The sequence below is a fragment of the Danio aesculapii genome, chromosome 23, assembly GCF_903798145.1.
Source record: "Danio aesculapii chromosome 23, fDanAes4.1, whole genome shotgun sequence".
Lineage (NCBI taxonomy): Eukaryota > Metazoa > Chordata > Actinopteri > Cypriniformes > Danionidae > Danio > Danio aesculapii.
In genome coordinates, this window is record NC_079457.1 from 30,756,782 (window position 1) to 30,771,242 (window position 14,461).

A 14,461-nucleotide genomic window follows, 5' to 3' on the forward strand; every position below is an offset into this window, starting at 1 on the left:
CATCACTTCAGACTGCGCCGATGCCGATCTTAAAAAGCCGAACTCAGACACGCACGTGCACACACTCACACACACACACACACACACACACGCACACAAACACACACACACTATAAATAGTATCAGTGATATTTTTGGATTAGGAGAAACAGCAGAACACGCTCTTCGTTAAATATTATTACTATTCTGTAAATATTTGATTATTTAATTATACTAAAAACAAAACTAACTAACTAACGACAAAATTTTACGAGAGGATAGTTTTTTAGTATTATTATTATTTAATTATTTATAAGTCGGGCGACACGGTGGCTTAGTGGTTAGCACTGTCGCCTCGCAAGAAGGTCGTTGGTTCGAGTCCCGGCTGGGTCAGTTGGCGTTTCTGTGTGGAGTTTGCATGTTCTCCTCGTGTTGGCATGTGTTTCCTCTGGGTGCTCCAGTTTCCCCCACAGTCCAAAGACATGCGCTATAGGTGAATTGAATAAGCTAAGTTGGTCGAGTGTGCATGTGAGAGTTTATGGGTGATTCCACTGGATTGCAGCTGGAAGGGCATCCACTGTGTAAAACATATGCTGGGTAAGTTGGTGGTTCATTCCATTGCAGCGACCCCTGATGAATAAAGGGCCTAAGAAAATGAATAAATGAATATTTATGAGTTAGTAGTTTCCATATTTAGCTAAATAGGCTACTTATGCTCAAATGTTTCATTTGAATGTATAAAGGTTGTTTTTAAACTTTATTTATTTGTTAATTTTTTGGGGTTATTTTTTAGTTGTTTTGTTTCAGAACATTTTCTTTAGTAAATATTTGCATTGTTTTTACTAATGTAGTGAAATACTTTCCCCTTTAACTGATTTATTTTATTTATTTCTACAGGGACAATATACAACATGACATGTTGTGCAAGAGTTAGCTATAAAGCTAATTTACATCGGTAGTCCCTGATTTATATAAAGAAATCTGTGCAAACAGGTTTAAATGTGATCACCAATGTTGTTTGCTTTCATATTTATGTAGAAGACCACTATAAATGTGTCCAATTATTAATTTGTATTATCGTGTTATTTATTTGAATTATTTTAGAAATGAATATTGTCTAATTGTAAATGCAATACAGTTTATTTAAATTTTTATTAAAAAAAAATTATTCTTATTTTTATTTTATTCCATTTTGCTTTACTGTATTTTTTTATCTATTTAATTTAACTTGTTTGTTAATTTATTTTGGTGGCAAGGATCATTATCGGAAAAAAATACAACCTTGATTGTGCAAAATGTTTTGTTAAAGCTTGGGGGGAGAATCACAAAAAAAATGTAATTAATAATATCAAAATTAACTTGTGACAGTTTTTTTTATTTTTTTATTTGTTTCCATTTTTATTTGTTAATAAAGTTATTCAATAATACTAACAACTAGGTTATTTGTTATTCCTTTGTGAATAATACCAATATAGTTTATTTATTATGTATAATATCTGTGTATATTTTTAATTCAAACATTTTACAAAGCTAATTTATTCATTAATTCATTAATTTTCCTTTGGCTTAGTCCCTTTATTCATCAGGGTTTGCCACAGCAGAAAGAACTGCCAACTTATCCAGCATATGTTTTACCAGCAGATGCCCTTCCTGCCACCACTCATAAATAATAATATTATTCAAAATATGATGACACATTTGTGCACTTAGTTAATTTATTTATAATAATAATAATAATAATAATAATAATAATAAACAATCATTTATTTGTTTGTTTGCTTCTCTCTACCGTTTGGTTCACAGATAATCTACTTTTGAAGACATGCAGTGACCGAGGTTAACATGTGTGAGGATCCTGAGCTTCTCTAATCAAACTGTGCTCTTCTAGTGGAGCGTCAGGCCTTTGTGTTCAACACTTTACAGACAGCAGGAGTTAATGCAGACTGACAGACCTGCGCAATCAGCCAGACGTAAATGCAGAGCACAATGAGATGGCAAACAAAGACGGAGGGTAAAACACACACACACGGGGACAGAAGAGCACTCAGAGAAAGTGAGTTTCCTCATTGATTCTTTTGGTCCAGACCCGTAAAACAGCTGTGGTACAGTAAGTGTTGTCTATATCTGGGCCTGTTTTAAACACAGACGCTTCTATTGAAGTGAATGCTGACCACATGTGACAGACCACTTTCAGTGCATTTAAAAATTAAAGATAATAAAATAAAAGACCAAAAATATTTTTATTTATGTATTTATCTATCTATATGTTTATCTATCTATTTATTTATTTATTTAGTTACAGTTGAAGACCCCTTTGAATAGCCCTCCTTTGAATTTTTTTTCTTTTTTAAATATTTTCCAAATGATGTTTAACAGAGCAAGGAAATTTTCACAGTATGTCTGATAATATTTTTTCTTCTAGAAAAGTTTTATTTCGGCTAGAATAAAAGCAGTTTTTAATTTTTTAAACACCATTTTGGGGACAAAATTATTAGCCTCTTTAAGCAATATATTTTTTAATAGTCTACAGAATAAACCATTGTTAAAGAATAACTTGCCTAATTACCCTAACCTGCCTAGTTAACCTAATTAACCTAGATAAGTTTTTAAATGTCACTTTAAGCTGTATAGAAGTGTATTGAAAAATATCTAGTAAAATATTATTTACTGTCAACATGGGAAAGATAAAATAAATCAGTTATTAGAGATGAGTTATTAAAACTATTAGAAATGTGTTGAAAAAATCTACTCTCCGTTAAACAGAAATTGGGGGGAAAAATAAACAGGGGGACTAATAATTCAGGGGGGGCTACTAATTTTGACTTCAACTGTAGCTATTTATTTATTTATTTATTTGTCTGTCTGTCTGTCTGTCTGTCTGTCTGTCTGTCTGTCTGTCTGTCTATCTATCTATTTATTTACTTAGCTATTCATTTATTAATTTATCTATTTGTTTATCTATTTGTTTATTTATTTATTTATTTATTTATCCATCCATCCATCCATCCATCCATCCATCCATCCATCCATCCATCCATCCATCCATCCATCCATCCATCCATCCATCCATCCATCCATCCATCCATCCATCCATCCATCCATCCATCCATCCATCCATCTATCTATCTATCTATCTATCTATTTATTTAGCTATTCATTTATTAATTTATCTATTTGTTTATCTATTTATTTATTTATTTGTTTATCTATTTATTTATTTATTCATCTATCTATCTATCTATCTATCTATCTATCTATCTATCTATCTATCTATCTATCTATCTATCTATCTATCTATCTATCTATCTATCTATCTATCTATCTATCTATCTATCTATCTATCTATCTATCTATTTATTTAGCTTTTTATTTATTTATTTATTCATACAAAAAAGAATGGAAATTCTGAGGAAAATGAACTAGAGGAAATAAAATAAAACAATAAAATGCATAATAAATTAGAAAAGTAAATAAATAATAAAATAAAATAAAATCTATTAGTTATATTGATTAATTGTTTTATTAACACTGCATGAAAATAAATATATAACAAGAGCAACAATGTACAAACATTGTTAAAACAATGACTTGGACAAATGGATGATACATTTATAGACTTATTTCAATTATTATTCATAATTATTATTATTTTTTGCTTTAGTTTGTTTATTATTTTAATAGTATTATTACTGGGTAATACTGGGATTTTTTATATTTTTAATAGCAAATTTGTTTGTTTGTTTATATTTTTATTAAAGCAACAAATTGAAGAATCTAGAGCAAATAAAATAAAAAAAAGTAAAGAAATATTTCCAGTCTATCTAAATATTTTCCTATATTTTCTATCTATCATAATTATTTATGTAACATTTTCATGTCAACTCACCATGTCATTCATACATGAAATCTCAACACATATCCACTATATAATAAGCACATTGCTCATCATTAATCTTAACCTCTACTTACTTGTACTGAGTAATGCCATGATTACGCTGAAATGTGAGCACTTATGTAAAGTGTAGCAGCTATTATTTGATTAAAACTATTGATTTCCACAGTGCACAAGATAAGAAAAGGTTATATAACCCAGCGGAGGCAGTACAGCACAATGCAGCTTTATTAATCCCAGAGGTGTCGTTTAGATTCAGGCAAACAGACACTGAAGCAGACGCTGACTGAGACATGGCAATTCAACACTGATGAAAACACATACCGTAAAGAAACAATGCCATAAATATACACACTCTTAACACAAATAGATGACTTTATGAGTGTTTTAAGGCAACGGGTTTCCACTAAATCATCTAGTAAAGTCAACTAATTTGGGTTGAGATTTCAGTTTAATGTATGTGTAATTTTTCAAGTTATTATTTCTTCTGCTTTTAGGAATTATTTAATCATTTGTTCAAACTATTTGTGCTGAATGTGCTGATAAATTTTTGGTTCATATACAAGTGCTGTTTAACGTAGAGAGTTTATTTCAACAGATTTTTAAACATAATAATTTTAATATCTAATTACTAATTTATTTTACCTCTTTTTTTGACAGTACGTAATATTTTACTAGTTATTTAATAAGACATTCAGCTTAAAGTCATTGAACAACAACAGTGGTTCTGTAACCAATCAAAGAAACATTTCTTAAGGGGACTAATATTATTGACTGTAAAAGTTGTTTTAAAACAAATTTAAAAACTGCTTTTATTCCAGCCAAATAAGTATTTCTCAATAACTAACTAACTAACTAACTAACTAACTAACTAACTAACTAACTAACTAACTAACTAACTAACTAAATAAATAAATAAATAAATAAATAAATAAATAAATAAATAAATAAATAAATAAATAAATAAATAAATAGATAAATAATATTCAATTCAATTAAATTCATCTTAATTTATATAGCGCATTTACAATGTAGATTGTGTCAAAGCAGCTTAACACACACACACATATATATAGTAAAACATTTCTTTTAAAATTATATAATACAGGGTGATTCCAAAAGAATACCTCAACTTTGAAAATCTGTATTTAATCAAAGAAACTTTGAGTGACCAAATGAGCTACAAAATGAAACTTCAGAGCTTCCTTAAATCGAGGACAAAAAGAGCTTAGCTCTCCTTTTCTTCTTTTCAGAGTTTTCGATTTTCAAAGTTGTGGTATTCATTTTGAATCACCATTTATTGTAAAACATTAATTTTCTTTGTCAAACATCACTTGGAAAATAAACTATATACACTCTCTAAAAATGTTGGGTTGTTAAAACCAATGTTGAGTGAAATATAGACAAACCCAACCATTGGGATAAAAAAGTACTTTTATATAAAACAAATTAAATTAATTTGTAAAGATTTGACCCAAACATTAGGTTAAAGTAGGCTTGAAATGAAAGTTAAGATTTTGATTTTTGTCCCCCTAATTTTGATGTACATCGCACTGAAACATTTTCTGAAGTGAGAAAATTAGATTTATTTCATCCTCTGGGAGCCAATTGGATTGTTGGAATATGCGTGTTGCTAACAAAATGCAGGAAGAATGCCTATTTGTACTGAGCTGTGGAGGATTACTGTCAACTGGAATCACCATCAGCACCCTCTGATGCTAAATGTTTTCAGGTGCCTGTTGATGACAAGAATCATGGAGCTACATTTTACAGATGGAATCATATCATAGTCATTCAAGCCACTGCCTCCTGTGATGGCAAGGCAGAAACAAGACGCACACTAATAGCCCCAAAGGACTGATAGCTCTGCCCTAAAAGCAGAAATAAACTAGAAAAAAGATCAAATAAAATAGGAAGGATTTTACATTACGTTATGTTGCAAAATCAAATTGTGAAATGTTTGTGAAATTTTTTTTAGGATTTTTAGAAAATAATGAAGTGTGCAGATACATTGTTTATCATTTAAGTTAAATGTCAACACAGAATTGTTGACATTTTTGCAGATTTATTAAAAAAAGAAAAACTGAAATATCACATGGTCCTAAGTATTCAAACCCTTTGCTCAGTATTTAGTAGAAGCACCCTTTCGATCTAATATAACCAACAGTCTTTTCACACCTGGATTTGGGGATCCTCTGCCATTCCTCCTTGCAGATCCTCTCCACTTCTGTCAGGTTACATGATAATTGTTGGTGGTCTCTCCGAAGATGCTTAATTTGGTTTAAGTCAGGGCTCTGGCTGAGCCATTCAAGAACAGTCACAGAGCTGTTGTGATGCCATTCCTTTGTTATTTTAGCTGTGTGCTTAGAGTCATTGTATTTGTCATTTAATATAACAAAGAGTTAAATATTTAAGGGAGTCTGAATACTTTCTGTAACAACTATACATATAAAAATAAAAAGAGTAGATTTAGATTTTATGCCAACTTTAAAACGGCATTTTAGTGTAAAAAACATAATAGCAACAAAAAAAGAAACAGTTGCATGCTCATTCTTGTGGTGCATTATGTGAGTGATTGATTGAGTGCACTTGATAATGGCTTTGGACACCACAATAAATGGCTGTCCTCTTAAAAAGTGCAATATTTGAGTGTATAGTGGGCAAATTTAGACATTCGTGCCTTGAAGTAGACTATATAAGTAGGCTAATGTAGGGAACAGTGAATGAGGTTAGGGGTAAATTTGAGCACATCCCACTCATAATATTAAATCAAGAACACAACTAGCCCTGCTCTACCACATTTTTTTTGAAAGCAATAACTGTTAATCATAAATCGATACAATACCTGACGAAAAGGACAAAAAAACGACAAATTTGTTCAGATTGAGAAGTTTTGGAATCACTTTACTTGAAGGGAGAGTTCATAAGACTTTCATGTCATGAACTGACACGTCATGAATATGAATGAGATTTTATGCATGTTTAGGATGACATTGTTTGAGATGTCTTTGTTATGACAACTTAACATAAACATATACATTATAACATGTCTTTGTAATGACAACTTGACATTATCAAGACAACAAAACTTGTCATGAGGTCATTATAATTGTGCCATGTATTTTATAACAGCATCATTAATATTTGTTCTTGGCCTCAGCTAAACTTGGCCCAGAACTGAGAAACACCTATACACACTCTCATTCACACTCATACACTACGACCAAATAAGCTTATTCAATTCACCTATAGCGCATGTCTTTGGACTGGTGGGGAAACCGGAGCACCTGGAGGAAACCCACACCAACACGGGGAGAACATACAAACTCCACACAGAAATGCCTGACTCAGCCCGGACTTGAACTAGTGACCTTCTTGCTGTGAGGCGACAGTGCTAACCACTGAGCCACTGTGCCGCCTTATTATTGAAACTTTTACAGAGAAATGTTAATGACAGAAGAAAAATATTCATGACAGTTATAATGCCTCAAGACAATCATGTCTATGACAGATTTATGACATGTTGTCTTGACAAAACAAAGACAGGTTGTGATGTATTTCTTTATGTCAAGTTATCAAAAACAAGACATCTCAATGTCATCTCTGCAATTAAAATGATAACTGAGCGAATGACACTTAATAACTGTTGTCATAAGCATGTGTAATCCTACATATTTAGAAGGAATCAGAATCATAAAGAGCTTTATTGCCAGGTATGTTTACACATACGAGAAATTAGTTTTTGTGACAGAAGTTTCCATGGTGCAACAAAATGACAAAACAGAAAGTAAAGGATTAAAAAATAAAACACTCAAAAAAATTATTTATTGGATTTATTCAATTTTTTAAGTTAAGTGGTTGCAAACTATTTATATGAGCTGAATTTAAACAAAAAGAAATAAATTTAGTAACGTTCAACTTATTTTGTTTGTTTAAATTCAACCCATATAAATTGTTTGCAACCCCTTACAGGCCGGTAGCCGGGGTGGGGGTGTGGGGGTGGTGATGGGTCCGGAATTTGTCCCACATGAGCTCATTTGTCTTATTTTGACTGCTGTGCCATGATAAATAGCAAAAAGTATCTACTGAAAAAGGCTTCAAAACCAAGCGAAATCCCCATTCTGGCTGTTGCTTCAGTGTGACTTCAGCTTTTGGCCAGTGCTAACAAATATTTTTCATGAGTCCAACATCCAGCTGTGCAAGAAAACACAATTAGTGACGTCATATTATCCTACAGTATAGTTTTTAAATATAGAAAACATTGTACAAGTGACTTTTATTTAAAATCTTGGACCGTATTCTTGAAACAAAAAATGACAAATGGAAATGAAGCATATTAAAATGAATTTGAATACTATTTTGGATATTGTTGTTATCCATGAATTTTCAAATACACTTTTTTTTACAAGAGAGGCAAAAAAATAAATATATTGTGAAGCTCTATTTCATGAAGCTCTACTACTACTACTACTACTACTACTACTACTACTACTACTACTACTACTTCTACTACCACTACTATTATTATTATTATTATTATTATTATTATTATTATTATTATTATTATTATGTTTTAGTAATTATGTTTAGTAATTTTCTATCATTCAAATGGCCAAATTCTGACCTATTTACAAGGCTGGCTACGGTTCTTACCTTAAAAATAAATAAATTCAATAAATAATTTTTTTTTTAGTATGGTGAATAAAAATATACAAATTGACAAATGTATATGGCTATATTATATACCAGATGTATTTATAGCTATATTACGTGCAAACTGAAATGTAAACAAAGTATGTTGTTAAACATAAAAGTGCATGCATGTGTAAATTGATGTTCCACGATTATTATAAAGCTTTCATGAGATGGATTGCCTGAGGAAAGACAATTTTCCTTTTTTTTTCCTTTTTCTGTGATATGTCATAATTACAAAGGTGTCATGACAGTCTTATGAACACCCCTTTAAGTAAAGTGTCGAAGTTTTGTCTCTGTCTCCTGCTCCAGTTTTATATATATATTTATTTATTTAAAGACAAATCACCGGTGTTGTCTTGCACGATCTTTCCATCGGGTGGCGCTATTCAGGCTCGTGCAGATGGAGGGATGAGTCTCATCACATGGTCCATATGCCTGGAGAAAGTGAGCGATCATCGCAGCCTCTGCAAACTCAATCAGAGTAGGCGGCGGTGCGCGCTCCACAGCAGACGACCCGAGAGCCCAAGACCAGCCGCGATGCTCCTGCTGCCACTGCGTGCGCCGGAGGATAGCTGAGGAGCGTTGAATCATGCCGGAGAACAAGACTTGTGAGTGAGGATGGCAGGGATGCTGCGCGCCGCATCAGTCTCTCAGGCTCTGTGAAACGCACGGTAAGCTCGCTATACCTCTTCCCTTAACCCTTGCCGTCAAATGTCAAACTTTAAGCTGTGCTTTGAGTCATTTAGTCGCGTTTTATGTGCTGGTTTGTTGGGCTGAACTTTGCGAGACTCTTATTATGTTCGTCACTTTATATAACTCTCGCTCTGAATAGCCTAAATACGCGGCTTTTGCTTGCAGACTCGAGACATTTTCTGAGCCTCGGTGAGTCTGAAACACGATTAAGGGCTGTGCTGAGATCTCTTATTTTCTTCTTCAGCAGACTGGAGATGATTGAATGTGTATTCTGAGCTCATATTGATGCTTTTATTGATTTGGTATTTTCTTGAGAGGGGCGCTGAAGGGGGGAGATACAGCACTGAGAGGATATTAATAAGATGAAGATGGTTTAAAGTGTGTCCTGAGTTAAAATGTTCGATGGTGAAAAGGTCATGTTGGTCATCTTCTGCTAATAAAAACTATTAAAAAGTTACATGGTATGGTATAAGCTATTTTCATAAGTGGTTTCGTCAAGGGATTCTTGGACAACATGGTGCAACTGTAATTTACTGGAAACACTCCTTTTTTTGTGAAGCATTTTTGTTCTGTGAATGTGTATTTCTATGTTTTATCTATGTGGTATTGCATGGTCTTTTGGATAAGTGTCATTACTTGACAAGATCAAATAATGTATAATATAGTATTGAAAATAACTCAAATATCAAATAAAGTATTATTATCAATAGTATCATAGCAAGGTACATTTTAAACCCTCTACATTTTTTGTGTATTGCTTTATTGTATATAAAAGTATTTTTTTAAACATGAATTTATTGTGTAAAAACAAATATAACTGAAAAAGAAGTATAAAGTATAGTAAGAAACACTTTGCAAAAAGTCATGTTGACGCTGGTTAATGCATTAACATCAATGGCTGCATTTGTTATAGAAGTTATTATGCAAATGTTTTGATTTCAATGAGTTATTAAACATTAACCTACAAAAATTAACATCAGATTAACGCATGCCGGTACTTTGATAGTCAAAAACGCATATATATGCAAAACAAAATTAATAACTGTGGCTGCTTGATGACACACTGAGGTCTTGTAAAGCAAAATGATCAAAACTTTACAGCATTATTGCCTTTAATACATTATTAGCTAATTATTGATTTTTTTTTTTGCACCTGTACAGTAATAAAGCAGCTCTTTCCATCGTGTCTTCATTCTAAAAGTGCAATTAACGGTGTGATCCCTAAGTGTGAAGTTATTCCGGCCCCAGCGGGATAGACTTTATTCAAGCAGGAAAGTGACTTAACACCAAGAGCTTATGGCCCCCAGTGCACACTGACCGAGAAACTGCTCCAGTCTCTTCAATACAGTGAATATGGATGAATCAAATCCTCTTACTTCAGCTCAAATTCTGTGTGTGTGTATGTGTGTGTGTGAGAGAGATATGCTCTCTACTGAGGCTTTAGTGACTGATGAACTGTCTTTTGCACCTTTTGTGTTATCTGTGTTGATGTAGGAAGCACTATTATGAATATTATTGCATGATTACTGTAAATGCTGAGACAGAAATCACCCATTCGTTTGCCTGTGTAATATTGGGCAGTTTGAACAAGCGCACTTTGTACAGATCATTTGCTTAAAATTTGTCATCATCTACCCACTCATATGTGCCTAAAACGTCAAAATGTTTGCTTAATTGGCTGCAAGTTAATAAGTCAAAATTAAACAATTAAAGCAATTATTCAAACATTTAATTTTTTAAAAATATCAAATTATCCTTATTTATATATTAATAATAATTAAAAAATATTACAGCAACAATATCATCAGTTATTATTATTATTATTATTATTATTATTATTGTCATTATTATTATTATTTAATCGTCATTTGTTCAATTACAGCAAAATCAGAGCTGAACTAAAACAACAACAATAATAAAAAATAGTATATATATATATATATATATATATATATATATATATATATATATATATATATATATATATATATATATATATATATATATATATATATATATATAATCGCTGGACATAAATAAATTTGCGATTAATCACATCAAACGCAATATTATAAACATAATATTTGTTAATATTTGTTTAATGTATTTTATATATATATATATATATATATATATATATATATATATATATATATATATATATATATATATATATATATATATATATATATATGCATGCATATATTTGAGAGAAAATGTTTATTTTTATTTAGATATAAAATATATATGTAGAAGATACAAATTATATATACATTTAAATATCTATGTATCAATTTTTTTTGTATGGATTTTTCATGTGTATAAATAATACATAAAGTAAATACACAAAAATATATTATGTCAAAATAAAATTTTGTATGTGATTAATGTTTGCCAACCACTAATAAATATGAGCAATATCACACGAGTAGCATTGTGATATGGCTGTATATCGGCACTGTATACAGCCATATCGCACTGCTACGAGACATTGTGATTATACAAGAATTCGACGGCATACTCATGCATATAAAAAAAGAAAATCAGTGTCTCAAAATCCTTTTGTATGAGGAACTACTTTCTTCCACCATTCATTCACATCTGCAGCTGACGTCAGAACAGCAGAAATGATTCTCTAGCGTAATGTCTATTTTGCTCACATGTTAAGATTATTAGGCTGAACAGCATTAAATGCCATCAGTCTACAGAGATTATCCAGTATTTCACTATCAGCTTACTAAGGTATATATATACAGCACTATGTCTATTATGTGAGGGACACTGACAATTTTATTGAAGATACAAATGCAGGTGTATTATGACAATGTTCAGGCAGGCAACAGTCAACAGGGTCAAACAGGTACATGCACACAAATCCAGAAGAGTGGTCAAATAACAGGCGAATGGTCGGTACAGGCAGCAATGAACTAAAACGATAACACAAGACAAGGGTCAAAACACGGCTAGGTTAAACAAGTAAAACAGCGGTGTAATGCTCACAGATAAACAAGGCTTAGCAACTAGTGTGTGTGTCTGTGCTGCTTTTAAAATCCATGTAATCAGTTCTGAACAGCTTCAACTGTGTGTGTTAGCAATCAGCAGAAAACTGAAACAGGTGTGAGTGTGTAGTCCATGCGAGGATTTGTAGTCCATATGGTGAAAGATTTGTAGTACTGAGTGAAAGTGAATGATTCCCAGCGATCTACATTCTCAGAAATAAAGGTATGCGAACTGTCAATGGGGTGGTACCTATTTAAAAGGTGCACATTTGTACATGAAGGGTCAATATTGGTACCTCAAAAGTATATAAGAGTACCTAACAATTTTAGGAGGAACACTTTTGTACTTTTTATGTACTAATATGTACCCTTGAGGTATTAATATGGACCTTTTAGGTACAAATTTGTACTTTTCGAAAATGTACCACCCCAGTGACAGATTCGTGTACCTTTATTTCTGAGAGTGTACAAGCCTGGATTGCTGGTGATTGTGACAACAACATACAAAAGAAAAGAGAGAGATCGACTTAGAATGTTACTTACCTGTTTTATAATGATTTGATCAGCTGTAGTTTGAAATTAGTTTTTCTCCCCTAAGGAATTATTATGCGGTCTCTGTCACCATGTTGATGCGTTGAATCTCCGATATTATAAGTATTTAAAATAGGCAATATGCTTATAAATAAACTGCATAGTTGCAATCTAAACAACTACATTCTCGACTAAAAAAGTCTCAAAAGTACATTATGTTGTCCAGCAGCAGCAATATTTGTCAAACTGTAGTATTTAGAATGAATAGTAGTAGAAATAGTAGTATTTTTCACAAATTCATTCTTTATTGAAGCAAAATCACATCTGAAAATTATTATTTTCATCAATATAATAATAATAATAATAATAATAATAATAATAATAATAATAATAATAATAATAATCATTATGATAAATATAAACAATCATTATTACTAGTAGTAGTATTATTATCATCATCATTAACAGTGTCAAGACTTTAACTTAAGGCCCTTTGCTCTCCAATCAAATGCTTCACCTCTAGATACATGTTTATAAAATGATGACATCAATAACACGTCATTGTTTTTTCTCATGTGGGAAACCACAGTAGCCAGAACTGCCACTTGGCACCACCTTCAAGAAACAATAATTATAATATTAACCTAATGAAAAATGAAGTTTCCTAATGATATGCATATGCAATCAAACCCACATGCAAAAACCAACTGCAAACATGAGCGAGATATTCAAGGCGAGCCTTTAAGGGCCACCAGCAGCTTTCTTCAGTTCTGCTGCTTGACTCTTTATATATTAAACATGCCACATCCTCACAGACAGGCTACGGTGGCTGCATTTTTAACCACATGACCAGAGACTGTGTTGTGTGACGTGACAGACCGTCGTGCTGTCACAGCGAGATGCAGAAACCCCCGTTCACTGTGGTAAGTGTTTGAAAAGTGCACCAGTGGGTCACTTTCTACTCCATATATATATATATATATATATATATATATATATATATATATATATATATATATATATGCATTTTGCATAGATGCACATGCACGCGCGCTGTGGTTTAATATGCATGCCATGCACTGCTGCCACTGTTGATGTCAAAGTAGATTCAGGATCAAGCAACACTAGTACGCTTCTGTATCTTAAAGCGAACATGTTATGCCACTATAAAATGTTTTCACAAATTCAATCTCTGTCGTCCAAAATGTGTCTCTGGCAGCTCCGGGTGTGGGGCCCTAGCATTGAAACTCAAAACTCTTTCTCTATAGATATTTTTGTCTTAGTAGATTGTTTATTTTTTTGTAAACAAACTGCATGTTAAAATATAATTTAAGTGGAGCCTTAATCTTCTTAATGTACAATTAAATACAAGAAATTCACAAATTAAAAAAATAAGTTTACAAATTATGTACAGTTAAATAGCCGTATTTGTGATTAGATTTTAATATTTGCATGTGCAGTGCAGAAGAAATGTTCCACTAGGCTATTCATGGGGGACCCCAGTTTTGAAGAGAAGTAGTAACATAAAAAACTTAATGCGTAAAACATATGCTGGATAAGTTGGCGGTTCATTCTGCTGTGGAAAACCCTGATTAAAACAGATGATAATATTTGCATGTGCAGTGCAGAAGAAACGTTCCACTAGGCTATTCATGGGTCCCCTCGGTTTTGA

The 14,461-nt window shown here is 32.1% G+C and overlaps 1 protein-coding gene across 1 annotated transcript in view; it reads left to right on the forward strand.

Moving 5' to 3' along the window:
- The first annotated feature begins 9,057 nt into the window (after positions 1 to 9,057).
- LOC130217533 (uncharacterized) overlaps positions 9,058 to 14,461 on the forward strand; it is a 120,920-nt gene continuing 115,516 nt past the window's right edge. Inside the window, exon 1 of the mRNA XM_056449646.1 lies at positions 9,058 to 9,237. The gene's annotated coding sequence lies outside the window, so the exon portion shown is untranslated. The remainder of the gene's footprint in view (positions 9,238 to 14,461) is intronic.